Below are 27,659 nucleotides of genomic sequence, written 5' to 3'. Positions count from 1 at the left end.
CTCAGGCTCAGGCCAGTGTGCTGCATCATCTATATATATTATATATCTGTCTGACTGCTCAGCTCACACAGCTTATAATTGTGGGGGAGACTGGGGAGCACTACTGCAGTGCCAGTTATAGGTTATAGCAGGAGCCAGGAGTACATAATATTATATTAAAATTAAACAGTGCACACTTTTGCTGCAGGAGTGCCACTGCCAGTGTGACTAGTGACCAGTGACCTGACCACCAGTATATAATATTAGTAGTATACTATCTCTTTATCAACCAGTCTATATTAGCAGCAGACACAGTACAGTGCGGTAGTTCACGGCTGTGGCTACCTCTGTGTCGGCACTCGGCAGCCCGTCCATAATTGTATATACCAGTGACCTAACCGTGGTTTTTTTTTCTTTCTTTATACATACATACTAGTTACGAGTATACTATCTCTTTATCAACCAGTCTATATATTAGCAGCAGACACAGTACAGTGCGGTAGTTCACGGCTGTGGCTACCTCTGTGTCGGCACTCGGCAGCCCGTCCATAATTGTATATACCACCTAACCGTGGTTTTTTTTTCTTTCTTTATACATACATACTAGTTACGAGTATACTATCTCTTTATCAACCAGTCTATATATTAGCAGCAGACACAGTACAGTGCGGTAGTTCACGGCTGTGGCTACCTCTGTGTCGGCACTCGGCAGCCCGTCCATAATTGTATATACCACCTAACCGTGGTTTTTTTTTCTTTCTTTATACATACATACTAGTTACGAGTATACTATCTCTTTATCAACCAGTCTATATATTAGCAGCAGACACAGTACAGTGCGGTAGTTCACGGCTGTGGCTACCTCTGTGTCGGCACTCGGCAGCCCGTCCATAATTGTATATACCACCTAACCGTGGTTTTTTTTTCTTTCTTTATACATACATACTAGTTACGAGTATACTATCTCTTTATCAACCAGTCTATATATTAGCAGCAGACACAGTACAGTGCGGTAGTTCACGGCTGTGGCTACCTCTGTGTCGGCACTCGGCAGCCCGTCCATAATTGTATATACCACCTAACCGTGGTTTTTTTTTCTTTCTTTATACATACATACTAGTTACGAGTATACTATCTCTTTATCAACCAGTCTATATATTAGCAGCAGACACAGTACAGTGCGGTAGTTCACGGCTGTGGCTACCTCTGTGTCGGCACTCGGCAGCCCGTCCATAATTGTATATACCACCTAACCGTGGTTTTTTTTTCTTTCTTTATACATACATACTAGTTACGAGTATACTATCTCTTTATCAACCAGTCTATATATTAGCAGCAGACACAGTACAGTGCGGTAGTTCACGGCTGTGGCTACCTCTGTGTCGGCACTCGGCAGCCCGTCCATAATTGTATATACCACCTAACCGTGGTTTTTTTTTCTTTCTTTATACATACATACTAGTTACGAGTATACTATCTCTTTATCAACCAGTCTATATATTAGCAGCAGACACAGTACAGTGCGGTAGTTCACGGCTGTGGCTACCTCTGTGTCGGCACTCGGCAGCCCGTCCATAATTGTATATACCACCTAACCGTGGTTTTTTTTTCTTTCTTTATACATACATACTAGTTACGAGTATACTATCTCTTTATCAACCAGTCTATATATTAGCAGCAGACACAGTACAGTGCGGTAGTTCACGGCTGTGGCTACCTCTGTGTCGGCACTCGGCAGCCCGTCCATAATTGTATATACCACCTAACCGTGGTTTTTTTTTCTTTCTTTATACATACATACTAGTTACGAGTATACTATCTCTTTATCAACCAGTCTATATATTAGCAGCAGACACAGTACAGTGCGGTAGTTCACGGCTGTGGCTACCTCTGTGTCGGCACTCGGCAGCCCGTCCATAATTGTATACTAGTATCCAATCCATCCATCTCCATTGTTTACCTGAGGTGCCTTTTAGTTGTGCCTATTAAAATATGGAGAACAAAAATGTTGAGGTTCCAAAATTAGGGAAAGATCAAGATCCACTTCCACCTCGTGCTGAAGCTGCTGCCACTAGTCATGGCCGAGACGATGAAATGCCAGCAACGTCGTCTGCCAAGGCCGATGCCCAATGGCATAGTACAGAGCATGTCAAAACCAAAACACCAAATATCAGTAAAAAAAGGACTCCAAAACCTAAAATAAAATTGTCGGAGGAGAAGCGTAAACTTGCCAATATGCCATTTACCACACGGAGTGGCAAGGAACGGCTGAGGCCCTGGCCTATGTTCATGGCTAGTGGTTCAGCTTCACATGAGGATGGAAGCACTCAGCCTCTCGCTAGAAAACTGAAAAGACTCAAGCTGGCAAAAGCACCGCAAAGAACTGTGCGTTCTTTGAAATCCCAAATCCACAAGGAGAGTCCAATTGTGTCGGTTGCGATGCCTGACCTTCCCAACACTGGACGTGAAGAGCATGCGCCTTCCACCATTTGCACGCCCCCTGCAAGTGCTGGAAGGAGCACCCGCAGTCCAGTTCCTGATAGTCAGATTGAAGATGTCAGTGTTGAAGTACACCAGGATGAGGAGGATATGGGTGTTGCTGGCGCTGGGGAGGAAATTGACCAGGAGGATTCTGATGGTGAGGTGGTTTGTTTAAGTCAGGCACCCGGGGAGACACCTGTTGTCCGTGGGAGGAATATGGCCGTTGACATGCCTGGTGAAAATACCAAAAAAATCAGCTCTTCGGTGTGGAGGTATTTCACCAGAAATGCGGACAACAGGTGTCAAGCCGTGTGTTCCCTTTGTCAAGCTGTAATAAGTAGGGGTAAGGACGTTAACCACCTCGGAACATCCTCCCTTATACGTCACCTGCAGCGCATTCATAATAAGTCAGTGACAAGTTCAAAAACTTTGGGTGACAGCGGAAGCAGTCCACTGACCAGTAAATCCCTTCCTCTTGTAACCAAGCTCACGCAAACCACCCCACCAACTCCCTCAGTGTCAATTTCCTCCTTCCCCAGGAATGCCAATAGTCCTGCAGGCCATGTCACTGGCAAGTCTGACGAGTCCTCTCCTGCCTGGGATTCCTCCGATGCATCCTTGCGTGTAACGCCTACTGCTGCTGGCGCTGCTGTTGTTGCCGCTGGGAGTCGATGGTCATCCCAGAGGGGAAGTCGTAAGCCCACTTGTACTACTTCCAGTAAGCAATTGACTGTTCAACAGTCCTTTGCGAGGAAGATGAAATATCACAGCAGTCATCCTACCTCAAAGCGGATAACTGAGTCCTTGACAACTATGTTGGTGTTAGACGTGCGTCCGGTATCCGCCGTTAGTTCACAGGGAACTAGACAATTTATTGAGGCAGTGTGCCCCCGTTACCAAATACCATCTAGGTTCCACTTCTCTAGGCAGGCGATACCGAGAATGTACACGGACGTCAGAAAAAGACTCACCAGTCTCCTAAAAAATGCAGTTGTACCCAATGTCCACTTAACCACGGACATGTGGACAAGTGGAGCAGGGCAGGGTCAGGACTATATGACTGTGACAGCCCACTGGGTAGATGTATGGACTCCCGCCGCAAGAACAGCAGCGGCGGCACCAGTAGCAGCATCTCGCAAACGCCAACTCTTTCCTAGGCAGGCTACGCTTTGTATCACCGCTTTCCAGAATACGCACACAGCTGAAAACCTCTTACGGCAACTGAGGAAGATCATCGCGGAATGGCTTACCCCAATTGGACTCTCCTGTGGATTTGTGGCATCGGACAACGCCAGCAATATTGTGTGTGCATTAAATATGGGCAAATTCCAGCACGTCCCATGTTTTGCACATACCTTGAATTTGGTGGTGCAGAATTTTTTAAAAAACGACAGGGGCGTGCAAGAGATGCTGTCGGTGGCCAGAAAAATTGCGGGACACTTTCGGCGTACAGGCACCACGTACAGAAGACTGGAGCACCACCAAAAACTACTGAACCTGCCCTGCCATCATCTGAAGCAAGAAGTGGTAACGACGTGGAATTCAACCCTCTATATGCTTCAGAGGTTGGAGGAGCAGCAAAAGGCCATTCAAGCCTATACAATTGAGCACGATATAGGAGATGGAATGCACCTGTCTCAAGTGCAGTGGAGAATGATTTCAACGTTGTGCAAGGTTCTGATGCCCTTTGAACTTGCCACACGTGAAGTCAGTTCAGACACTGCCAGCCTGAGTCAGGTCATTCCCCTCATCAGGCTTTTGCAGAAGAAGCTGGAGGCATTGAAGAAGGAGCTAAAAGGGAGCGATTCCGCTAGGCATGTGGGACTTGTGGATGCAGCCCTTAATTCGCTTAACAAGGATTCACGGGTGGTCAATCTGTTGAAATCAGAGCACTACATTTTGGCCACCGTGCTCGATCCTAGATTTAAAGCCTACCTTGGATCTCTCTTTCCGGCAGACATAGGTCTGCTGGGGTTGAAAGACCTGCTGGTGACAAAATTGTCAAGTCAAGCGGAACGCGACCTGTCAACATCTCCTCCTTCACATTCTCCCGCAACTGGGGGTGCGAGGAAAAGGCTCAGAATTCCGAGCCCACCCGCTGGCGGTGATGCAGGGCAGTCTGGAGCGACTGCTGATGCTGACATCTGGTCCGGACTGAAGGACCTGACAACGATTACGGACATGTCGTCTACTGTCACTGCATATGATTCTCTCAACATTGATAGAATGGTGGAGGATTATATGAGTGACCGCATCCAAGTAGGCACGTCACACAGTCCGTACTTATACTGGCAGGAAAAAGAGGCAATTTGGAGGCCCTTGCACAAACTGGCTTTATTCTACCTAAGTTGCCCTCCCACAAGTGTGTACTCCGAAAGAGTGTTTAGTGCCGCCGCTCACCTTGTCAGCAATCGGCGTACGAGGTTACATCCAGAAAATGTGGAGAAGATGATGTTCATTAAAATGAATTATAATCAATTCCTCCGCGGAGACATTGACCAGCAGCAATTGCCTCCACAAAGTACACAGGGAGCTGAGATGGTGGATTCCAGTGGGGACGAATTGATAATCTGTGAGGAGGGGGATGTACACGGTGATATATCGGAGGGTGAAGATGAGGTGGACATCTTGCCTCTGTAGAGCCAGTTTGTGCAAGGAGAGATTAATTGCTTCTTTTTTGGGGGGGGTCCAAACCAACCCGTCATATCAGTCACAGTCGTGTGGCAGACCCTGTCACTGAAATGATGGGTTGGTTAAAGTGTGCATGTCCTGTTTTGTTTATACAACATAAGGGTGGGTGGGAGGGCCCAAGGACAATTCCATCTTGCACCTCTTTTTTCCTTTCTTTTTCTTTGCATCATGTGCTGATTGGGGAGGGTTTTTTTGGAAGGGACATCCTGCGTGACACTGCAGTGCCACTCCTAGATGGGCCCGGTGTTTGTGTCGGCCACTAGGGTCGCTAATCTTACTCACACAGTCAGCTACCTCATTGCGCCTCTTTTTTTCTTTGCGTCATGTGCTGTTTGGGGAGGGTTTTTTGGAAGGGACATCCTGCGTGACACTGCAGTGCCACTCCTAGATGGGCCCGGTGTTTGTGTCGGCCACTAGGGTCGCTAATCTTACTCACACAGCTACCTCATTGCGCCTCTTTTTTTCTTTGCGTCATGTGCTGTTTGGGGAGGGTTTTTTGGAAGGGACATCCTGCGTGACACTGCAGTGCCACTCCTAGATGGGCCCGGTGTTTGTGTCGGCCACTAGGGTCGCTAATCTTACTCACACAGCTACCTCATTGCGCCTCTTTTTTTCTTTGCGTCATGTGCTGTTTGGGGAGGGTTTTTTGGAAGGGACATCCTGCGTGACACTGCAGTGCCACTCCTAGATGGGCCCGGTGTTTGTGTCGGCCACTAGGGTCGCTAATCTTTCTCACACAGCTACCTCATTGCGCCTCTTTTTTTCTTTGCGTCATGTGCTGTTTGGGGAGGGTTTTTTGGAAGGGCCATCCTGCGTGACACTGCAGTGCCACTCCTAGATGGGCCCGGTGTTTGTGTCGGCCACTAGGGTCGCTAATCTTACTCACACAGCTACCTCATTGCGCCTCTTTTTTTCTTTGCGTCATGTGCTGTTTGGGGAGGGTTTTTTGGAAGGGCCATCCTGCGTGACACTGCAGTGCCACTCCTAGATGGGCCCGGTGTTTGTGTCGGCCACTAGGGTCGCTAATCTTACTCACACAGCTACCTCATTGCGCCTCTTTTTTTCTTTGCGTCATGTGCTGTTTGGGGAGGGTTTTTTGGAAGGGACATCCTGCGTGACACTGCAGTGCCACTCCTAGATGGGCCCGGTGTTTGTGTCGGCCACTAGGGTCGCTTATCTTACTCACACAGCGACCTCGGTGCAAATTTTAGGACTAAAAATAATATTGTGAGGTGTGAGGTATTCAGAATAGACTGAAAATGAGTGTAAATTATGGTTTTTGAGGTTAATAATACTTTGGGATCAAAATGACCCCCAAATTCTATGATTTAAGCTGTTTTTTAGTGTTTTTTGAAAAAAACACCCGAATCCAAAACACACCCGAATCCGACAAAAAAAATTCGGTGAGGTTTTGCCAAAACGCGTTCGAACCCAAAACACGGCCGCGGAACCGAACCCAAAACCAAAACACAAAACCCGAAAAATTTCAGGCGCTCATCTCTAGACTGAAGTTCTGTTTCCCCCTGATGGCGGCCCTGACAGCAGTAGGATCTTAATGAAGCCGTCCCCATATGAATTGCACAAGTGATATGACAGTACCTCCTTTTCTGATAAAGAGATTGCAATCATATATTATTTATAACCTGCTTTATACCTTGAATAAAGCCTATTTCAATACACTTACTGTTATTTCAATACACTTACTGTTTATAGGTTTTTGCATTTAAAAAAAAAATACAATGTAGCCACTATACATACGTACACTAAGTTACAGTATGTTTTTAAAGCAATAGGTTCAAGAGCGCCATTCCGGACTATGTTATTGTTATAGAGCACTTCCAGAATCGCATTCCCACACAGTTGTTGGCATTCATGTACAGTTCCTTGGCGTGCCCATAGAGTTACATAGAAACAGAATTTGACTGCAGATAAGAACCACTTGGCCCATGTAGTCTGCCCCTTTTTTACCATATTTTTACCTCAAACCTTATTTGATCCTTATTTCTCTGTAAGTAAATCCTTATGTCTATCCCATGCATGTTTAAATTGCTCTACTATCTTAGCCTTTACTACCTCTGATGGGAGGCTATTCCACTTGTCCACTACCCTTTCTGTGAAGTAGTTTTTCCTCAAATTTCCCCTGCACCTACAGTACTTGTCAAAAGTCTGAGCACACCAGTTTAGTTTAAGGAATTTTCAATTTAACTGCACAGTAAAGAAATAAACACTGTTTTATTGGCTTTGTTTACAAAATAAACAATTGTTTGAACAATAAGGAAACAAAAAAACCTTTGTTTTGACGTTTAGGCAAGTTTATTTAGGTAGTCTGCTTTCAGCGAAGTGACGACCCTTAACTTTGATAAGCGCTTTGCATATCCTTGACATCCTATTTACAAATTTTTCCAGCTTTTGGCAATCCATTCGACTCAGCAGCTTTGAAGAGCCTTCCAGAGGCCCTCAGTGTTGCATCTGTTTTCGGACTTCCCTGTCTAGTTCTTCCCACAAAAGCTCCATGGGTGAAACATCTGGTGATTGAGGTGGCCATTTCATTTTTGTTACGACTTGAGTGTCTTCTTTTTTTTTGCAAATAATTAGTACACAACTTGGATGTATGTTTTGGATCATTATCTTGTTGGAAAACGAAGTTCTGACCCACAAGTCGCCTTCCGGAGGGAATCGCATGACTCACTAATATGTTGTGGTACACCTTTTGATCCATTATTCCGTCGATTCTGACTAAGTCACCAACTTGGTTGCCCATGAAACATCCCCAAACCATCACATTGCCCTCCATGATTAACTGTTGGCACTACACAGTCTGGGAGAAAGTGCTCACCTGGACGATGGCGCACAAAAGACCAGCGATGCGAGCCAAAAAGTAAAAATTTTGATTTGTTGGTCCAAAGCACCCTCTTCCACTGTTCCTCAGTCCAATCCTTATGCTTCTTAGCCCATGTGTACCTTTTTGCTACATTTGTAGCACATAGAAGTGGTTTTCTTACCGCAACACTACCACTAAGGCCATATTCCTGCAAGTGCCTGGCCACCGTCCTATCGGATACAGGCTGGAAACGACTTTTTCGCAACTCCCTTCTTATTTCCGGAACAGTCAAACGTTTGTTACGCTTGCTAGTAGTCACAATGAAGTGGTCCTCATGAACAGTTGTTGTTTTTGGACGACCAGTTTGTTTTCTTGTAACATTTTGACCCATTTTTGACTTTCATTCAATAGCCCAACGCATGGCCCCAACGGATACCTTCAGCCTTTTGTGGATTTGCCACAAAGAATAACCTTCTTCGCTCAAAACAATGATATATTTTGTTATTTTTTATCATACTCCATTCATGCACAAGTAGCAGAATGTACGATAAACAAGCTTCTTTTCGATTTCAGGGGGTGTGTTCAGACTTTTGACAAGTACTGTACCTCCCTCCAGTCTCAGTGCATGTCCTTTTGTCCTTTTACTACTCTTCATTTGAACAATGTTGCCCTCTTGGACTTTGTTAAAACCCTTGAAGTATTTGAAAGTATTTCTGCCATGTCCACCCCTTTCCCTTCTATGCTCCAAACTATACATATTGAGTTTTTTTTAGTTTATCTGGGTATGTATTGTGATGTAGGCCATGCACCATTTTAGTTGCCCTTCTTTGTACAGTTTCTAATGTATTAATATCCTTCTGAAGATATGGCCTCCAGAACTGAACACAGTATTCTAGATGAGGCTGTACCAATGACCTATACAGTGGCATTATTACTTCATTCTGCTGCTGATTCCTCTCCCTATTCAACCAAGCATCTGACTAGCCTTCCTCATTGCTTTGTTACATTGCTTACCTGCCTTTAAGTTACCTGAAATAGTGACTCCTATATCCCTTTCATCTTCAGAAGTTTTCATTATAGTGCCATTAATACTATATTTAGCCTTTGGATTTTTGAGACCCAAGTGCAAGATTTTGCTTTTTTTTTTTTTTTTTGGCCTTAAACTGTAATTGCCAACAATTGACCATTCCTCCAGTCTACCTAGATCCCTTTACCCCTCATTTGTTAAAAGGATCATTTGTTCATTTGTTTTACCCCTCCTGGTGTGTCTACCCTGTTGCATACCTTTGTGTCATCTGCAAAAAGGCATACTTTCCCTTTAATGCCATTTGAAATGTCACCAATAAAGATATAAAAAGCACTGGTCCAAGTACAGATCCCTGGTGTACTCCACCGTTCCCTCCTGTGAAATCACTCCATTTACTACAACTCTCTGTTTTCTATCCTGCAACCAAGATCTTATCCATTCAACCATCTCAGTATCCAATCTTAAGCATTCGAGTTTATTTAGCAGACTGCGATGTGGGACAGTGGCAAAAGCCTTACTACAGTCTAGATAAGCTATATCTACAGCTCCATCTTTATCAATTACTTTAGTCACATAGTCAAGAAAAGTCAATAAGGTTTGTTTAACATGATCTCCCCTCAGTGAATCCATGCTGTTTGGGATCCTGTAAATTGCTGGATTGGAGATAATCTACAACTCTTTCTTTTAAGAGTGTTTCCATCAATTTCCCTACTACTGATGTAAGGCTTACTGGTTGGTAGTTGCTTGCCTCTTCCTTCCACTTTTATGCAGTGGGACTATGTTCACTCTTTTCCAGTTCTCTGGAATTACTCCAGTAGCTAATGACTGGTTGAGTTGTTTGGCATTCCCATACAGTTGTTTGGGATCCCTTACAATTGCATGCTGTCATGTGTAGTGTTTTGTTCATAAATTTGTAAATCCAGTCATCAGGACACAGAGACATGTGAGTTCACTGCTGTGCTGTTTATTCCCTCCAACTCCAGGCACACTGCACACTGGACCACCCCACTTCCCAGCATTCCCCTGGTCCCAGGGACCATCACTGAAGATACAGGCTTACAAACATTAGTAAGGGAGTGTGCACAAATATTAAGCATTCTAATACACTAACATCACATCCTCTTTTCTTTAAAGATAAGCCCTGTACGCTTCAATGCAACAATTAACAACGTCATATTAAGAACATCATCTAACACGTTTCAATGAGTCTCTCAGGTCTGCGTATTTCCCTTTTGGGTCTTTCATACACAGTCTGTGTTTCATCGACCATGTTGGAACTTTCTAGAATCGTGGTTTGTTCACTATAAAAACTTTCTTTAGCAAGCTTAGTTTCTCACAGGAATTTAATCCTAGAATCGGTTGCACATTTTTATCCACAATCAGTAGAGATGTTTTAAACAGTTGTCCCTTATATTTCAGTGTCACTAAGCATGTACCTTTCACAGGAATTTCCTCCCCAGTGTACCCTGTAACTTTCACTTTGGCTGGGTGAATTTTAGGTTTTACTCTAAAAGTCTTATAGTCTTGAAATGATATTATATCAAGCTTAAAGGGAATTACAATCTCGTTCACAGTTAAAGGGACAATCCATTCTTTCTTATCTGAACTGCAAAGTTCAATGCAATCCACAAAGAAGTCATCTGTTTGTTTAACAGCATGCACTTTGGTTGTTTTACTTTTAATTTTACAGCATTTGGCAAAGTGATTAAGTCTACCACATTTCATGCAGGTTTACCATAAGCTGGGCACATTTTAGGATTGTGAGCATTTCCACATCTACTACACATTTCTTTATTATACTGTGGATTAGACTGCTTCATTCTTGAGAATGGAGGTTTGCATGGCTCTGTTTTCTGCACTACATGCACATCAGCTTCCTTGTGTAACTTTTTGGCTTGAAATCTAGTTATTTCTGAAGATCTACACATAGTCACTGCCTTTTCTAGTGTTAGGTCTTGCTCTCTCAGCAATCTCTCTCTGAGTCCATTATCAGGTATTCCACAGACAATACGATCTCTAATCAGTGAATCCTTTAAATCACCAAACTCACAGGTTTTTCTGAGTGATTGCTGCTCTGTAACATACTGATCAAATCCATCTACAGACTTCTGATCACATGTGAAAAACTTATATCTTTCATATGTCACATTTTTCCTTGGCACAAAATAATCTTCCAACTTTTGCATTATAGAAGATAGCACCATATTCTGCCCCTCACCAAACTGAAAACTATTATAAATGTCCTGCACATCCTCTCCTATCACATGGAGGAAAATGGATGCCATCGTTTTGTCAGCCTCTGAATCAGCTCCACATGCAGCAAGATATATATTAAACCTTTGCTTAAATCTTTTCCAGTTTTCAGACAAGTTACCAGACATCAGCATGCCTGTTGGAGGAGCTAGTTTATCCATGGTTACTCACTGTTTGAAGATAGGAGCACACGGCAGGTTGCAGACACAGAGTATCACAGCCACAGACTTCTGCAAGATTCATTTCACACTCTGAGAGCACTAGCAGTCCAAGTTAAACTTCTTCTGACACCATGTTTTGTTTATAAGTTTGTAAATCCAGTCATCAGGACACAGAACATGTGAGTTCACTGCTGTGCGGTTTATTCCCTCCAACTCCAGGCACACTGCACACTGGACCACCCCACTTCCCAGCATTCCCCTGGTCCCAGGGACCATCACTGAAGATACAGGCTTACAAACATTAGTAAGGGAGTGTGTACAAATATTAAGCATTCTAATACACTAACATCACATGTAGTTTCACAGGTTTCCTTACCATGGCCTAAACATGAAATAAGACACCTTTGTGACTGACAAAAAAACAGTCTCACTCAATGACACAGTGCACTGACTCAATGACACAGTGCACTGGTGTGGGTAGACAGGAAGAATCATTGACAACATGCAGGAGTGTTAGTGCACTAGGGACATGGATTGTGCATGGAGAGTAAAAGGGGGGTGGGGGGGGAGGCCCTGGGCCCTGCTCATGAGATATATAGAATAAGGTGCATTTTTATTCATTATTTGGTTTTACATCATATAATTACAATTTCTTATTGCTGCATTTTGTGACAGTTAGAAATTATGTACTGCCCAAATATATTAAAAACAGACACTGGAGTTCCAAAAGTAGCCTGACCCTGTAATGTGCATGAAGTGAAGTGATGACAAATGCGATCACTTCACTTCTTCTTTAGAACTCTGACACCATTCTCCATATATGTGATCTGCTGGCAGTGCATGTGTGGTTGCCATTGCCTGGGAGGATTCCTATGGCATGTCAACACCAGCAGAAACCTATGGAGACCGCTTCTGCTGCTGAAAATGGAGATAACTCAATAGAACATAGAAATATCTGCTGCGTTCCCTCCATTTTTAATCTCGGGAAGCTCTGGACATATACAGTATGCACACATTGGTCTAATTATACATGTCAGGCTGGTCGACAATTGTGAATCCAGAACTGGAGTCAGGGGATCGGAATGCACTGAGTTACTGGGAATGAACCGGGCCGGCCAAATGAAAGTTCTTTTCATAAATAGCAGATGAAGGGATGGAACAGACGTGACTGTGGTATCGGTAAACAGGGTAATACGGGAAGCCGGAATCAGGTTACCATGGCCTGGACTTGCAGTTGCCTCCTGTGGGTTTGGTAAATGCGGTGGCTGTGGTGAGACTGGGATAAGGCTGTGGGAGACTGAACCGTATTGCAGATGGTAAGAACCGTAGTTTGGGTCTGTAGACAGCCGCTTGTGAGTAACTGGCCCTCTGGGATAGTTGGAGGAGTAGCTGATACTAGACAGTTGAGGCTGCGGAGCACAGAGAACTGAATCACCCAGCAGCTGGTGTAAGACGGTGCACTTGCAACCACTCCTAAAAAGCTTAAATTCTATAAACCTGTAAGCAGCTGCTGATTGGCTCCAGAGGATCCCCCTGTCAGTGGGATGTGATTGACTCCTGAGGTCACCTGACTTCCAAGATGGCGGCACCCAGAGCCAGAGACCTCTGCAGGCAGACCTTGCTCCCCGGACTCCTGCCTGCAGTCAACGCCCGCCGCCAGCAAACTGCACCACCGCCGGAGGGTCCCTGCCAGAGCGCCCGGATGGGTAAGTATCGGCACTCCCCGCGCCCCTGACCCCGATCCGTGACAATACACTGGATAGTGTATGTGTAATACACTATAGATGGTCTAGATCGTGATTCATACTTGCCAACTTTATGTTTTTCCTCTCCAGGCTTGTCCTGTAGAGGAGATACAGCTGACCACTTTAGAGGCGGGCTCATCATGTCACTAGGCCCAACCCTGGCGAATCGCAGGTCAGTGGGGAAGGGACAAGACTAAAACAAAGCAAGATGTGTCATTTTAGCCCTGCCTCCTCTAACTGGACATGAAATTCCCTGTATTACCTGCCTATTCTGGCTGAAAGCCCACAGCTTTTTCCCGCACCTAGAGAGAGTGCAGAGTTAATGCTATATAAAGAGATAAAAAAAAATTCAGAAGGTCTACAAATCCTAGCAAGCCTAGTCCAGCATGATGGCACTTGTAGAACCACTTGCTCAGATATTAAGGGATTGCTGGCGCTTGTAGTCCACCTGTAAAAAAATATTTCAATAAAGACTTGACACGGATACCAAATAATTAGTAATTTTTCTTAAAAAAATTCCCCACACTGCCCTCCTTCTCTACTTTATTACTTACAAACTCCATTGATTGTACCCTCTTCGTTCCAAGTAGGCATCCACGATGTCTTGGTAAAGAAAAATCAAACTGAACAGACCCAAGCACTGATTGATTGAGAGTTGACACAGCCATAGAAACCTTTCCCGTGCTCTCGGCCAATCAGCGCTTCCCTATTCTTTTCTATAACAGTGTCCGCAAGTGACCATTTTTGGCAAGTGAGAACATTCTGAGGGATTATGGCAGTGGGATCCCCTAACTGTGGCCTCCCTGCTATAGCATTCAGCTCAGTGCTGGTTATTTGAAAATATGGGGAACTTCCATGCCGGTAGATGTTTGTGGGTGGTGAATAGTGTTGCTGGAGGTGTGAGGGGGGGAGGTGGGGATTAGGTATGGAGATGAGGGTTGCTTTTCTCTGAGGCCTCTGTGAAGATTTAGCTGACTAGTAAGTAGTACTGTGCAATATTTATTTATTTATTGACACACAACTCATACACTATATTCTACACATATTTTTTCCAAGTTTCCTACATTCATAAGTGGCACTGAGAACTTATTTTTTTACAAATTACTTCTTTAGTTTTATTAAACCAAAGGTTTAGTACAACTTATTAACAGCCATTTTGACATTTGTTGCCTGTACATTTTTGGGGCATTTTCCAACATATCTAATAATGATCAGATTGTCAAGCACAATATAATATAACATACAGGGGCTAATTTATCAAGCAGTAAAAAGTGGACTAGTGGAGAAGTTGCCCCATAGCAACCAATCAAATTCTTCTACCCATAATGTCATAGAATGCACTTGATAAATGCTACCTCAAAGCGTATTGGTGGCTATGAGCAACTTTTTCACTGGTCCACTTATCCACTCTTTTCACTGCTTAATACATCAACTCCAATGTACAGTATCATGGAACTCAATGAGGTGTTGATTAAGAACACCTTACACTATGCTGATGGGTTGGCCTGACACTGAAATCTCCCCATGCTTATACCATACTTGCCTACCTGACCCCCTCCATGAGGGAGAAAATGCTCTGTTCCTGGACTTTCCTGGTAATGTATGATTGCCATCACCTGTGGTGAGCTAGTTAATTGATAAGAAAGGTGTTTCACCACAGGTGATGGCAATCATACATTACCAGGAAAGTCCAGGAACAGAGCATTTTCTCCCTCATGGAGAGGGTCAGGTAGGCAAGTATGGCTTATACTTCATATAGAACAGGCATTCCCAACCACGGTCCTCAAGGCATACCTCCCAACATGACCCTCTCCAGGAGGGACAGAATGCTCTGCTCCTGGACTTCCCTCTTAATTTATGATTGCCAGCACCTGTGCTGAAACACCTTTCTTATCCAGTAGCCTGTTCAACACAGGTGCAGACAATCATACATTAAGAGAAAAGTCCAGAAGCAGAGCATTCTGTCCCTCCTGGAAAGGGTCATGTTGGGAGGTATGCTCAAGGCACACTAACAGCGCAGGTTTTAGTGCTGTATTAGAAAAAAGTTTTTGAACCAGCCCTCCAACACAGCAGTGCTGCAAATTCCGCTGAAGTGGTCACCCCCACTTCCAAGGAAACTTTTAAACAATGTACAAAGTGCAGATATGCGCACCTTGGGATGTTACAGGATAATTGTATGTTCTGTGAAGAACGTTCAATGTTCAGATGTTCGAATCCTTCCCTTTGAATCAGAACAGAGTTCCTCCTTTTTCCCTCCCGGGATCTCAGTACTACCACGGCTAGAGGAGGAACATTGTTTAAAGGTTTTAGTGCTATCCAGGCTTAGCACAGGTGACTTAATTAGCACCTCAGTTATTTTGATTTAACCATCTGTGCTGCAGCCTGGATATCACTAAAACCTGCACTGTTAGTGTGCCTTGAGGACCGTGGTTGGGAATGCCTGATATAGAACAACTGGTATATATCATCCACAAGAGTGGAAGCATTATTAGGCAATACAAGCCATTGTTTATATGTACCATATGAAGTAAAATACAACTATTCAAACCTGTACCACCTGTCAGCGCTGCAATAGTTTTTGTGCAGCTGTTCAGATTAGAACTTCTCCTAGCTGTCAATACTGGGGCAAAAAGTTGTACAGTTCTGGAGGTGAGGAATTTTCCCAATCTGCTGGGGGATACGGCACAGAGGGCCTACAGATCTGCTAGTTAAGCGACGCTGTTGGTCGAAAATTAGCATAAAATAAAATTTGCTAAGAGAAGAGTACCAATAGGAAACATGGGGCAAACTATGGGAAACCGCAAAGCCCTAACTATAATGTCTAGAAGAGCTGATAGCTCTTCAATGTAAATTAATTTGTGTAGAACTCACCTCCTTGCTTGTTGATATTAAGTTGATTCTGTGCAGCACAGGTACAGTCCACAGTCACTGTAGAGAGAGGGAAAGTGATCTCCTAAAAGTCACACAGCGTAACGTTGAGCAATAACAGGGGGACAACTAATCAGAGAACAAATTATATAAACCTGGCTATACAGCTTTGCCAGGAAAAAGATTGTGCAATTTGAGGATGGTTTTCTTTTGTGTGTTAACTTTTTTTTAATAGAAATTGCAGGTAATATGGTTACACTTTTACTCACTTTTCATTATAAATTTGATATACTGTACCATACTGTATATAACATTTTAACATTTTATAAAAAGAACAGCTTAACTGTTAAAAAGGCATCTTGTTGATATAACAGGGTTTATTGTAGTTCTTTATTAACATGGCCTGGCTATGGGTTCAGGATGCTCTAGGATGGCTAATACACTTGAAGCACCCTCTTTTTTGTTCGTCGGGAGGCTTGTTACCTAGCAACAACTGCTTGGTGGATGAGCAAGTCTCCCGATTACCACTGGAACAAGGTAAAGTGAAAGAAAATTCACTCAGCTTATCTTACAGGGGAGGGCAGGGCCAAGCATCTGCTCTCCAAGCTAATGGTCATAAGACCGATTGAGACCGCCAACAAGCATATTTTTCTACAGCACAGACATGGGAGGAAACTAGGGGGTAAATTTACTAAGATTCGTAATTCTCCCGATTTGGTGGGAGAATAATCACGAATGACATCGAAAGTGTAAAACTGCAACTTTTTGAATTTGTTACGATGGATTTACTAAGCTGCCGTATTTTGCCTTTTCGGGTTTTCCGATGTCGATGTCATTCGTTTTTTTTTTTCAGTTTTTTACGGCAGTGATTAGCAAAACACTGCCGACTTTTTTACAATGAATCTCGGCCGGATCTGTGTGATCCGTGCTGGAGTTCATTTTTTTTTTTTTTTTTTTTAAATTAAACACTGTAAAATCCCCCAAAAAAATTGCGTGGGGTCCCCTCTCCTAAGCATAACCAGCCTCGGGCTCTTTGAGCCGATCCTGGTTGCAGAAATATGGGGAAAAAATTGACAGGGGTTCCCCCATATTTAAGCAACCAGCATCGGGCTCTGCGCCTGGTCCTGGTTCCAAAAATACGGGGGACAAAAAGAGTAGGGGTCCCCCGTATTTTTAAAACCAGCACCGGGCTCCACTAGCTGGACAGATAATGCCACAGCCGGGGGTCACTCTTATATAGTGCCCTGCGGCCGTGGCATCAAAAATCCAACTAGTCACCCCTGGCCGGGGTACCCTGGGGGAGTGGGGACCCCTTCAATCAAGGGGTCCCCCCCCCAGCCACCCAAGGTCCAGGGGTGAAGCCCGAGGCTGTCCCCCCCATCCAATGGGCTGCGGATGGGGAGGCTGATAGCCTTTTGTGATAATGAAAAGATATTGTTTTTAGTAGCAGTACTACAAGGCCCAGCAAGCCTCCCCCGCATGCTGGTACTTGGAGAACCACAAGTACCAGCATTTGACGGAAAAACGGGCCCGCTGGTACCTGTAGTACTACTACTAAAAAAATACCCAAAAAAAGACAAGACACACACACCGTGAAAGTAAAGATTTATTACATACATGCACACAAACATACATACATACTTACCTTATGTTCACACGCAGGTCGGTCCTCTTCTCCAGTAGAATCCAAGGGGTACCTGTTGAATAAATTCTACTCACCAGATCGCGGGTCCCAGGGTCCTCGGGGCATCCATTTGTAATCCACGTACTTGCATAAAATAAGAAAACGGAAAGCCGAGCCACGAACTGAAAGGGGCCCCATGTTTTCACATGGGACTCCTTTCCCCGAATGCCAGAAACCCACTCTGACTGATGTCTAAGTGGGGTTCTTCAGCCAATCAGGGAACGCCACGTTGTAGCACCCTCCTGATCGGCTGTGTGCTCCTGTACTGAGTGACAGGCGGCACACGGCAGTGTTACAATGTAGCGCCTATGCGCTCCATTGTAACCAATGGTGGGAACTTTCTGCTCAGCGGTGACGTCACTTTAGGTCAACCGCAGGGCAGAAAGTTCCCACCATTGGTTACAATGGAGCGCATAGGCGCTACATTGTAACACTGCCGTGTGCCGCCTGTCACTCAGTACAGGAGCACACAGCCGATCAGGAGAGTGCTACAACGTAGCGCTCCCTGATTGGCTGAAGAAACCCACTTAGACATCAGTCAGAGTGGGTTTCTGGCATTCGGGGAAAGGAGTCCCATGTGAAAACATGGGGCCCCTTTCAGTTCGTGGCTCGGCTTTCCGTTTTCTTATTTTATGCAAGTACGTGGATTACAAATAGATGCCCCGAGGACCCTGGGACCCGCGATCTGGTGAGTAGAATTTATTCAACAGGTACCCCTTGGATTCTACTGGAGAAGAGGACCGACCTGCGTGTGAACATAAGGTAAGTATGTATGTATGTTTGTGTGCATGTATGTAATAAATCTTTACTTTCACGGTGTGTGTGTCTTGTCTTTTTTTGGGTATTTTTTTAGTAGTAGTACTACAGGTACCAGCGGGCCCGTTTTTCCGTCGCATGCTGGTACTTGTGGTTCTCCAAGTACCAGCATGCGGGGGAGGCTTGCTGGGCCTTGTAGTACTGCTACTAAAAACAATATCTTTTCATTATCACAAAAGGCTATCAGCCTCCCCATCTGCAGCCCATTGGATGGGGGGGGGACAGCCTCGGGCTTCACCCCTGGCCCTTGGGTGGCTGGGGGGGGGACCCCTTGATTGAAGGGGTCCCCACTCCCCCAGGGTACCCCGGCCAGGGGTGACTAGTTGGATTTTTGATGCCACGGCCGCAGGGCACTATATAAAAGTGACCCCTGGCTGTGGCATTATCTGTCCAGCTAGTGGAGCCCGGTGCTGGTTTTAAAAATACGGGGGACCCCTACTCTTTTTCTCCCCCGTATTTTTGGAACCAGGACCAGGCGCAGAGCCCGATGCTGGTTGCTTAAATATGGGGGAACCCCTGTCAATTTTTTCCCCATATTTCTGCAACCAGGATCGGCTCAAAGAGCCCGAGGCTGGTTATGCTTAGGAGGGGGGACCCCACGCAATTTTTTTAAATAAAATAACAACTTTCCCACCCCTTCCCACTGATATACATGCACGGATCTCATGGATCCCTGCATGCCTATCCAATCACGGAAAAAAAAAGCAGGTCTGTTTTTTTTTTAGCACTTTTTTACGAGTTGTAATTTTTCACGGCAGTGTTTGTTTTTTTTTTGCTTTGCACTTCTTAGTAAATTACCGAGATTCATACTTAAACAGCCGCGTTTTGACCGATGGTGTATTCATTTGTATTTTTTTGGTTGGACTTCCATAAAATTACGAATGCCCTCATCACTGCCGTGATTATTGCTTAGTAAATTACCGAGATGACACTTTGATGAAAAAACGGCATCTCGGTCAAAATCGGGACCTTAGTAAATTTACCCCCTAGGTCTGTTTCTTTCACAGCATACTTAGAGCCTAATTCAGCATGGAATGCTGAAGCCCTCTGCAGTGTGCGCATCCGCAGAAGCCGGACTGGGCGTGCACACATAGGGGTATATTTAATAAGAGTTGGTGCCATTTCGACATGCAGTTGTCGGAATGGACCCGACAACCCCTATTCAAAGTGCGGCCAAATCCGACTGTCGGATTTGGCCATTCTCTGTGTCCTGTCCTGCCGCTGCTGTCAGTGGCTGCCGGGTGCGCTAACAGCAGCGGTGGGGGGAGCAGAGAGCGGCAGCCGGCAGGGGAGCAGCGTGCGTTGGCCGGCGGGGGGAGCAGCATGAGGCGGCCGGCGGGGGGAGCAGTGTGGCGATCGGCGGCCGGAGCTGGCAGCGGGGGTCTGCGGCGGTGGGGGAGGCAGGTGCCTGGCCGGGGGACGGCCATCAAGGTACCTCTCATCCCCGTAGCCCGCCGCACCGCTCCCCGTTTCCTCAGCTGAATCCGACTTGTTTTCAAGTCGGATTGAGTTTGTCGGAAAGGGGGCCAAAATCTGTTGGATTTGGCCCCGTTTCCATCAGCAGCAGGTGGATCGGCGGGTATTCCGCCGATCCACCTGCTTTCCGTCAGCATTCCGACAAGTCGGGTTTCCCGACTTGTCGGAAAAAATGTGCCCCTATTGAATAGGTCGGAAACCCCTTCTGACCTATTCCAGTCGGAAACTGCCGTCTTTCCAACAAGACGGCAGTTTCTGACTCTTATTGAATGCACCCCTTAGGTGTAAATGTATGAAGCAGTGATAAAAGTGGAGAAGTGAGCAAGTGGAGAAGTTGCCCATGGCAACCAATCAGTATTGAAGTAACATTTAGAATTTGCATACTATAACATTATACAGAGCTGATTGGTTGCCATGGGCAACTTTTCCACTGGCTCACTTCTCCACTCTTATCACTGCTTCATACATTTATTCCACAGTGAGATGCAACGGCATCTCACATGTGCAAACGCCTCTGCCTGATTGACAAGCAGTGGCATTCGTGGGGCGGGAGGGAGCATTGCGGAGGTGTTTTAGGGGAGCCGTCCAGCCAACACAGGCGCTGCAAACCTAAACAAGGCAGGTAGCTGTCTGTCTTTGCAGCTAGGCTGCATAGGCAGAGGGCAACCCTAAACATGCGAGAGCATCGCCATCGTGCGATGAGCTCGCATGTTTGCATGCCTGGCAGGACCCGGCATGTGGGGCAGACTTGCCCTGTGCTGGGCATCCCCACGCATGTTAGAGTAATGGGTTGTAGATGTGCGTTTTTTCTCACCTCTATAACCCATGCTGAATTAGGCCCACATGCTTGGTACACACTACAAGAGGTGTGTACCCACGGCTGATGTACTGCTGTATTGTGCCAGCCATACACACAGCAGCAAGACTGCAGATTGCAGCAAGGGCTCTAGGGATCCAGTGTTTCATGAAGCTACAGTTGTGGCTGTTATCAGGCTATCACAGTCTGCAGCCACAACGGTCACGTGATCCATCCACACACTCTTTTACTGTGTACTACAGGCTATGGACGCCCTATACATCCACAGTTAGCAACAAAACAATCGGTGATACGTCCAGCCCGTGCATAGGCGGCTGTATCGCACTTGGGACGCCAGGACGGAGTCTGCTTGTGTGGGGCTGTGCTCTGCTCAGTGTGTCACAGCAGTGACTAGGAGTATATTAGTGACACAGCTGCACTGCTGTTAGCCTTCATATCACCCAGGAATCAGGATCCTCCAGAGGTTTCTGTTACCCCCAATTCCACCCTCCTCCAGATTAAATAATATAAATAATCTGGGAAAGAGAAAAGCAAAGAAAGAACGTAAACAAGGAATCCAGGTAAGGCCTCCGACAGTGTGCATACACACGGAGCCGGATGTACTAAGCAGAAAATGCGGTAAACCCCCTGTTTACCGCATTTTCCTGATGTATTAAGCCCCGTCCGGCTGGTCAGCGCCGCGGCGGGGTTCGCCAGCTTTAGCTGGCGATAGTCCATAGAAGCCTATGGGCTTCTCTCCGCGGCGCTGTGTGAGGGATCCGATCGGATCCCTCCCAGCATGCCCTGTGGCCGCCCCCCGTCACCCCGCGCATGCGCAGACTGACTCCTGGGGCCGAATCCCGGAAGTCAGGCTGCTGCTGCGCATCGCGGAGGACAGCTCTTATCGGAAGAGCTGTCCTCCGCAATGCTGATCACATATGTTAGTACATATGCGATCAGCATCGTGGCTCAGGGCGGCGATGTACATTAGTACATCCCGCCCACTGTATGGTATCGCAAGCTATATCATACAGTGGCGTCATGTCACTGTCAGCCCGTGCATGCAGCATCTGACGATATCATCAGATTGAGCTGCATGAACAGCTGATGGAGGCGGATGATAATGATGCACGGGACCGAACATCGTTCATCATCCGCAGCATACACACTGGGCGATATCGCTCATGATATCGCTCAGAAGGCTGAAAATGAGCAATATGGTTTGTGATATTGCCTAGTGTGTACGAGCCTTAATTGTATGTTTAGTATTGTAATGTAATATATGAATTTTTCTTGCTTTTGCTGTTGAAATACAATGGCTGTAAGGAGTCCCTGTATGCATTAACTACCTCATACTAGCATAGGATGTTGGTGGCATATCAGGGCAGGTGAAGGAGTGTGCCAGCATATAAGGAGCATGTGGGAGGTCTGATAGAGAAAGAGAGAGAGAGAGATAAATGTGTTAAGCAACTCTGGGCCCTATCTTTTTTTTTTTTTGTTTATAGATAGATATTGCACTGAAAATCTCTAGTTTAGGATGGGCTGTTACTTATTGCCAGTGCTCTGTACTTTCCTCCCCAAGCTAAAAGTTGCCAGCCAGCCTCTGGAGTCAGTCCATCTGGCGCACAGCACATCAATTACAATGACTCCACTAACGACTGCTGGGAGCATGCAACTGAGCACACACACTGAGTGATATGAACAATATATTTTTTTGTTATGCTTTGGAATGATCAGCCGATTTATCACTTAGGGATCTATTGGATAGAGATAAAATCGACCTACCAGCCAATCAGCTCCTAGCTGTCATGTCACAGGCTGTGTTTGAAAAATGACAGTTACGTAGGAGCCGAATGGATGGTACTTTATCTCCGTTGACTTTATCTCTATCCTAGAATCTAGCACCAGCGATAGCGATGCGCGCGGCTGCGCATCGCTATCACTGTGGGGGGTACTCACTGGGCGATCGCTGCTTAAACTGTAAGCAATCTGACTAGATTGCTTAGATTTTAAGCATGATCGCTCCGTGTGTACCCCCCACAGCGATAGCGATGCGCAGCCCTGCGCATCGCTATCGCTGGTGCTAGATTGGCCTGCCATGCAGGCCAATCTAGCAGGTCACTCATTTCACCCGCTGGGTGAAATGATCGCCCCCCCGCACGCTCAGCACACATCGCGCTGTGCTGAGCGGCGGGAGAGATGTGTGCTGAGCGGTTCGCTCAGCACACATCTCTCCCACATTGGGCCGTGAGTACTAGCCCTTAGTGTGTATCAAGGCTTATAGCTGTCTTCCATTGCCCTGAAGCAGGGGCGGATTGGGAACAAAAAGCGGCCCTGGAAAAATTTGTACTAGTGGCCCCACATGGGCAGCACCAGAGGTGTAAGGTCTAGCCATGGGCCATGGCAGCAGCACCCTCTCCCCAACACTTTCCAGGCAGTGGGCATGTCCAGCAGCAAGGGGGAAGTTAAAAGGAAATAAAATTAAATATTATGAGCACATTATATGATACACCTTCAGAATTTAGGAAACTATATAATTATTTAGAAAGATATATTTTCTTGCTTATTACACCAATCATATCCCAATCACTATTCACTCAATCTTATATGTCAGCCAAGCAGGCAGACAGAGCATACACTAGATCACAGGTTCTCAAACTCGGTCCTCTGGACCCCACACAGTGCATGTTTTGCAGGTAACCCAGCAGGTGCACAGGTGTATTAATTATAGAGATGAGCGGGTTCGGTTCCTCGGAATCCGAACCCCCCCGAACTTCAGCCTTTTTACACGGGTCCGAGGCAGACTCGGATCTTCCCGCCTTGCTCGGCTAACCCGAGCGCGCCCGAATGTCATCATCCCGCTGTCGGATTCTCGCGAGGCTCGTATTTTATCGCGAGACTCGGATTCTATATAAGGAGCCGCGCGTCGCCGCCATTTTCACACGTGCATTGAGATTGATAGGGAGAGGACGTGGCTGGCGTCCTCTCCGTTAGAATAGATAGAGACACTTGAGTTGATTACTTAGTAATTTTGGGGAGCATTAGGAGTACTCAGAGTGCAGAGTTTTCCTGATAGTTAGTTACTAGTGACTGACCACTTTATTATTTAATATAATCCGTTCTCTGCCTGAAAAAGAACGATACACAGTCACATACGATATCTGTGCTCAGCCTCAGTGTGCTGCATGATTGATAATATCATCTATGTATATCTGACTGTGCTGAGTGCTCACTGCTCACACAGCTGAATTGTGGGGGAGACTGGGGTGCAGTTATAGCAGGAGTACAGTGCACACTTTTGCTGCCAGTGTGACTGACCAGTGACCACCAGTATATTGTCTGCCTGAAAAAGTTAAACACTCCTGTGGTGTTTTTTTTTTATTCTATAAACGCATTCTTCTGACAGTGTCCAGCAGGTCCGTCATTCATTATATTATATAAATATTTACCTGCAGTAGTGTTATATTTTTTTTGTTCATCTCTATCATCTTTATCATCTCTATATTAGCAGACGCAGTACGGTAGTCCACGGCTGTGGCTACCTCTGTGTCGTCAGTGCTCGTCCATAATTGTATACCTACCTGTGGTGGGGTTTTTTTTTCTATCTTCTTCATACTAGTAGTTTAGGAGTCTGCTGACAGTGTCCAGCAGGTCCGTCATTATATTATATATACCTGCAGTAGTGATATATATATATTTTTTATATCATTATCATCTCTATACTAGCAGACGCAGTACGGTAGTCCACGGCTGTAGCTACCTCTGTGTCGTCAGTGCTCGTCCATAATTGTATACCTACCTGTGGTGGGGTTTTTTTTTCTATCTTCTTCATACTAGTAGTTTAGGAGTCTGCTGACAGTGTCCAGCAGGTCCATCATTATATTATATATAACTGCAGTAGTGATATATATATATATATATAGTCTAATACGGGCTGGCACTCTCTCCAAATGAAATTAAACACGACCCAGGTGCCTCCTGAGATAGTCTTGCGACTGTATGTAGCAAAGAAAGGCAGTGGCACTCTCCGGTTTTACATGAAATGAATCCAGGACACGGCGGTCACTGCTTAGAGTACAACGTTTCGATAATTTAATATCGTCATCAGGTTAACAAACTGTGAATACATGAACAATATATACGTACTCACCCCACCTCGTGCAAACCCTCACCCCGGGCGCCGGGTCCTCTGACGACACCCCCTGCGTCGCGCACTTCCTGTGCGCCCGGCAGCACCCGCGGTAACCTAGCAACAAGCAACAACACAACGTGATGTACTGACCGTAGTACCATACACAATCTCCCGCAGAGAAGGAGCAAAGCATAATCAAAACATAATCAGTGGTCAAGTCAAACAGAGAAAGCCCACAATGACATAATAGTCTGGTGTACAGTGTCATGATCCCTGAAAGCACCTAATTCTGCAGGCATATAGTTACGATACCCCGCATGATGAACAAAGAGCTCCTGCACAAAATGACGATACAGTATAACTGATGAGTAGTAATATCTAATAGATCAATCAAACTGATATGCTGAGAGCCCGCAGCACCAGAACCCAGTTGTACAGACACCCCAGGCTAAAATATTACCAAGGGTGGTATGCACAAGCCGGATCCCAGAGGTGCAGTCCCGAGCGGGGAAAAAAAATATATGACATTTTAGTAAAGCAATTTAAATAAAGCAATTTAAATAAAGCAATTTAGGGGAAGATGTTCATTAAGTCCCTTGGGTACAATCGTGTTGAGCCGATGTATCCAGCGTGATTCCCTCTTCAAGAGGGCTTTATCTCTATCTCCCCCTCTAAGTCGCTTGGGTTCTGAGTCAATTATTTTGTACCTAAGAGTCGCAAGGCCATGATTGAGAAGTTTGAAGTGTCTAGCGACAGGTTGGTTAAGACCGCCTTTGGCCCCCTCAAGTGCACCACGAATAGCAGACCTGTGGAGCGCCATGCGCTCTTTGAACTGTCTAGTGGTCTTCCCCACATATATGAGACCACAAGGACAGCGGATGATATATACCACATGTGTACTACTGCATGTTAATATCTGTTTGATGGCAATCCGTTCCCCCGAGTGTGGGTGGGAGAATGAGCTACCAGGTTCCATGTAACTACATGTGGTGCAACCAGTACACCGGTAGCACCCAGGCTTCCTCGAGAGGAATGTGGTCGGGCCGCTGTCTCTTCTTCCTGAAATGTCATTCTTGACTAACCAGTCTTTGAGATTTCGATTTCTCGTATAACTGGGCATTATTTTGGACTTGCTAAGCATCAGAAGATCTGGATCGGAGGTGACCACAGGCCAAAGGTCTTTAGTCGCTTTCGCAATGGCAGTACTTGCCGGATTAAAGCGCTGTACAAATGGTACAATGTCCTTACGTTGTTTGCTTTTTTTGAGTGACGGAACCAGGGTGTCTGAACGTGGAATGGCTAATACCTTCCTTTTTGCTTCAATCAAATTGTTGTAATCATATCCTCTCAGAATAAATTGTTTGATCATGACATCAATTTCTTTGTTGGTCTCGGACAGATCGTCAGAGATGCGGTGAATTCTTAGGAACTGAGAGAACGGGAGGCCATTTTTTGTGGCCGTTGGATGTTGACTCCTTCCATGCAGGATGGTATTCCTATCTGTGTCCTTTTTGTATAACCCCGTGCATATTTTTCCATTTAAGAGGGAGATCTTGACGTCTAGATAGTTCACAGATTGTGTGCTCATCTGGTAGGTAAAGCGAATCGTCCCTTCCATGGCATTAACCTGTGTCATCAGATCGGAGAATTCTGCTTCTGAACCTGTCCAAATTAATAGCAGGTCATCGATGTAACGTGTGAAGAATAAGATCTTTTTGGCCACATCTTTGTTGCTAAAGAATGCCTGTTGTTCGACCTCAAACATGTATGTGTTGGCGAATGCCGGTGCCACGCAAGACCCCATCGCACAACCCTGCTGTTGGACAAACCAACGTGAATCAAAAAGAAAATAATTCCTTTTGAGGGTCAGTTCTAGTAATTGTACGAAGAATGACACATCCGGGCCCGAATACATGGGGCTAGTAGACAGGAGCCGAAAAACTGCTTCCAGACCCCCCGAGTGGGGAATATTGGTGTATAGGCTGACAATGTCCAAGGTACACAAGAAAGCATCTGGGGGTAGTGCTGGAAGATTCTGCAGACGGGTGATCAATGTCGTCGTATCCTTTAGATAGGTCCTTTGTGCTTGGACCACAGGCTGGAGGAACATATCCAGGTATTGAGAAACTTTATAGTAGATGGACTCTCTCGCCGAGATGATGGGGCGACCAGGCGGGGCTACTGGATTTTTGTGTATTTTAGGCAAGGTGTATAAAACCGGAGCCACCGGATTTTCTTGCAGCAATGATAGTCTGAGAGAATTTGTGATGAATCCATCAGAGGTTGCTTGTTGCAGTACCGATCTCAATTCTTGATTATGTTTTGTTTATGCTTTGCTCCTTCTCTGCGGGAGATTGTGTATGGTACTACGGTCAGTACATCACGTTGTGTTGTTGCTTGTTGCTAGGTTACCGCGGGTGCTGCCGGGCGCACAGGAAGTGCGCGACGCAGGGGGTGTCGTCAGAGGACCCGGCGCCCGGGGTGAGGGTTTGCACGAGGTGGGGTGAGTACGTATATATTGTTCATGTATTCACAGTTTGTTAACCTGATGACGATATTAAATTATCGAAACGTTGTACTCTAAGCAGTGACCGCCGTGTCCTGGATTCATTTCATGTAAAACCGGAGAGTGCCACTGCCTTTCTTTGCTATATATATATATATATATATATTTTATATCATTATCATCTCTATATTAGCAGACGCAGTACGGTAGTCCACGGCTGTGG

At 45.6% G+C, this 27,659-nt stretch overlaps 1 protein-coding gene across 1 annotated transcript in view; it reads right to left on the bottom strand.

Annotated features, from left to right (window-relative positions):
• Positions 1-16,138, bottom strand: part of LOC135011397 (retinol dehydrogenase 7-like) — a 52,317-nt gene extending 36,179 nt beyond the window's left edge. Inside the window, exon 1 of the mRNA XM_063952456.1 lies at positions 16,030-16,138. The gene's annotated coding sequence lies outside the window, so the exon portion shown is untranslated. The remainder of the gene's footprint in view (positions 1-16,029) is intronic.
• Between the last annotated feature and the right edge of the window lie 11,521 nt (positions 16,139-27,659).

The sequence above is a fragment of the Pseudophryne corroboree genome, chromosome 2, assembly GCF_028390025.1.
Source record: "Pseudophryne corroboree isolate aPseCor3 chromosome 2, aPseCor3.hap2, whole genome shotgun sequence".
NCBI lineage: Eukaryota > Metazoa > Chordata > Amphibia > Anura > Myobatrachidae > Pseudophryne > Pseudophryne corroboree.
This window is presented reverse-complemented; position numbering and strand designations above follow the sequence as displayed.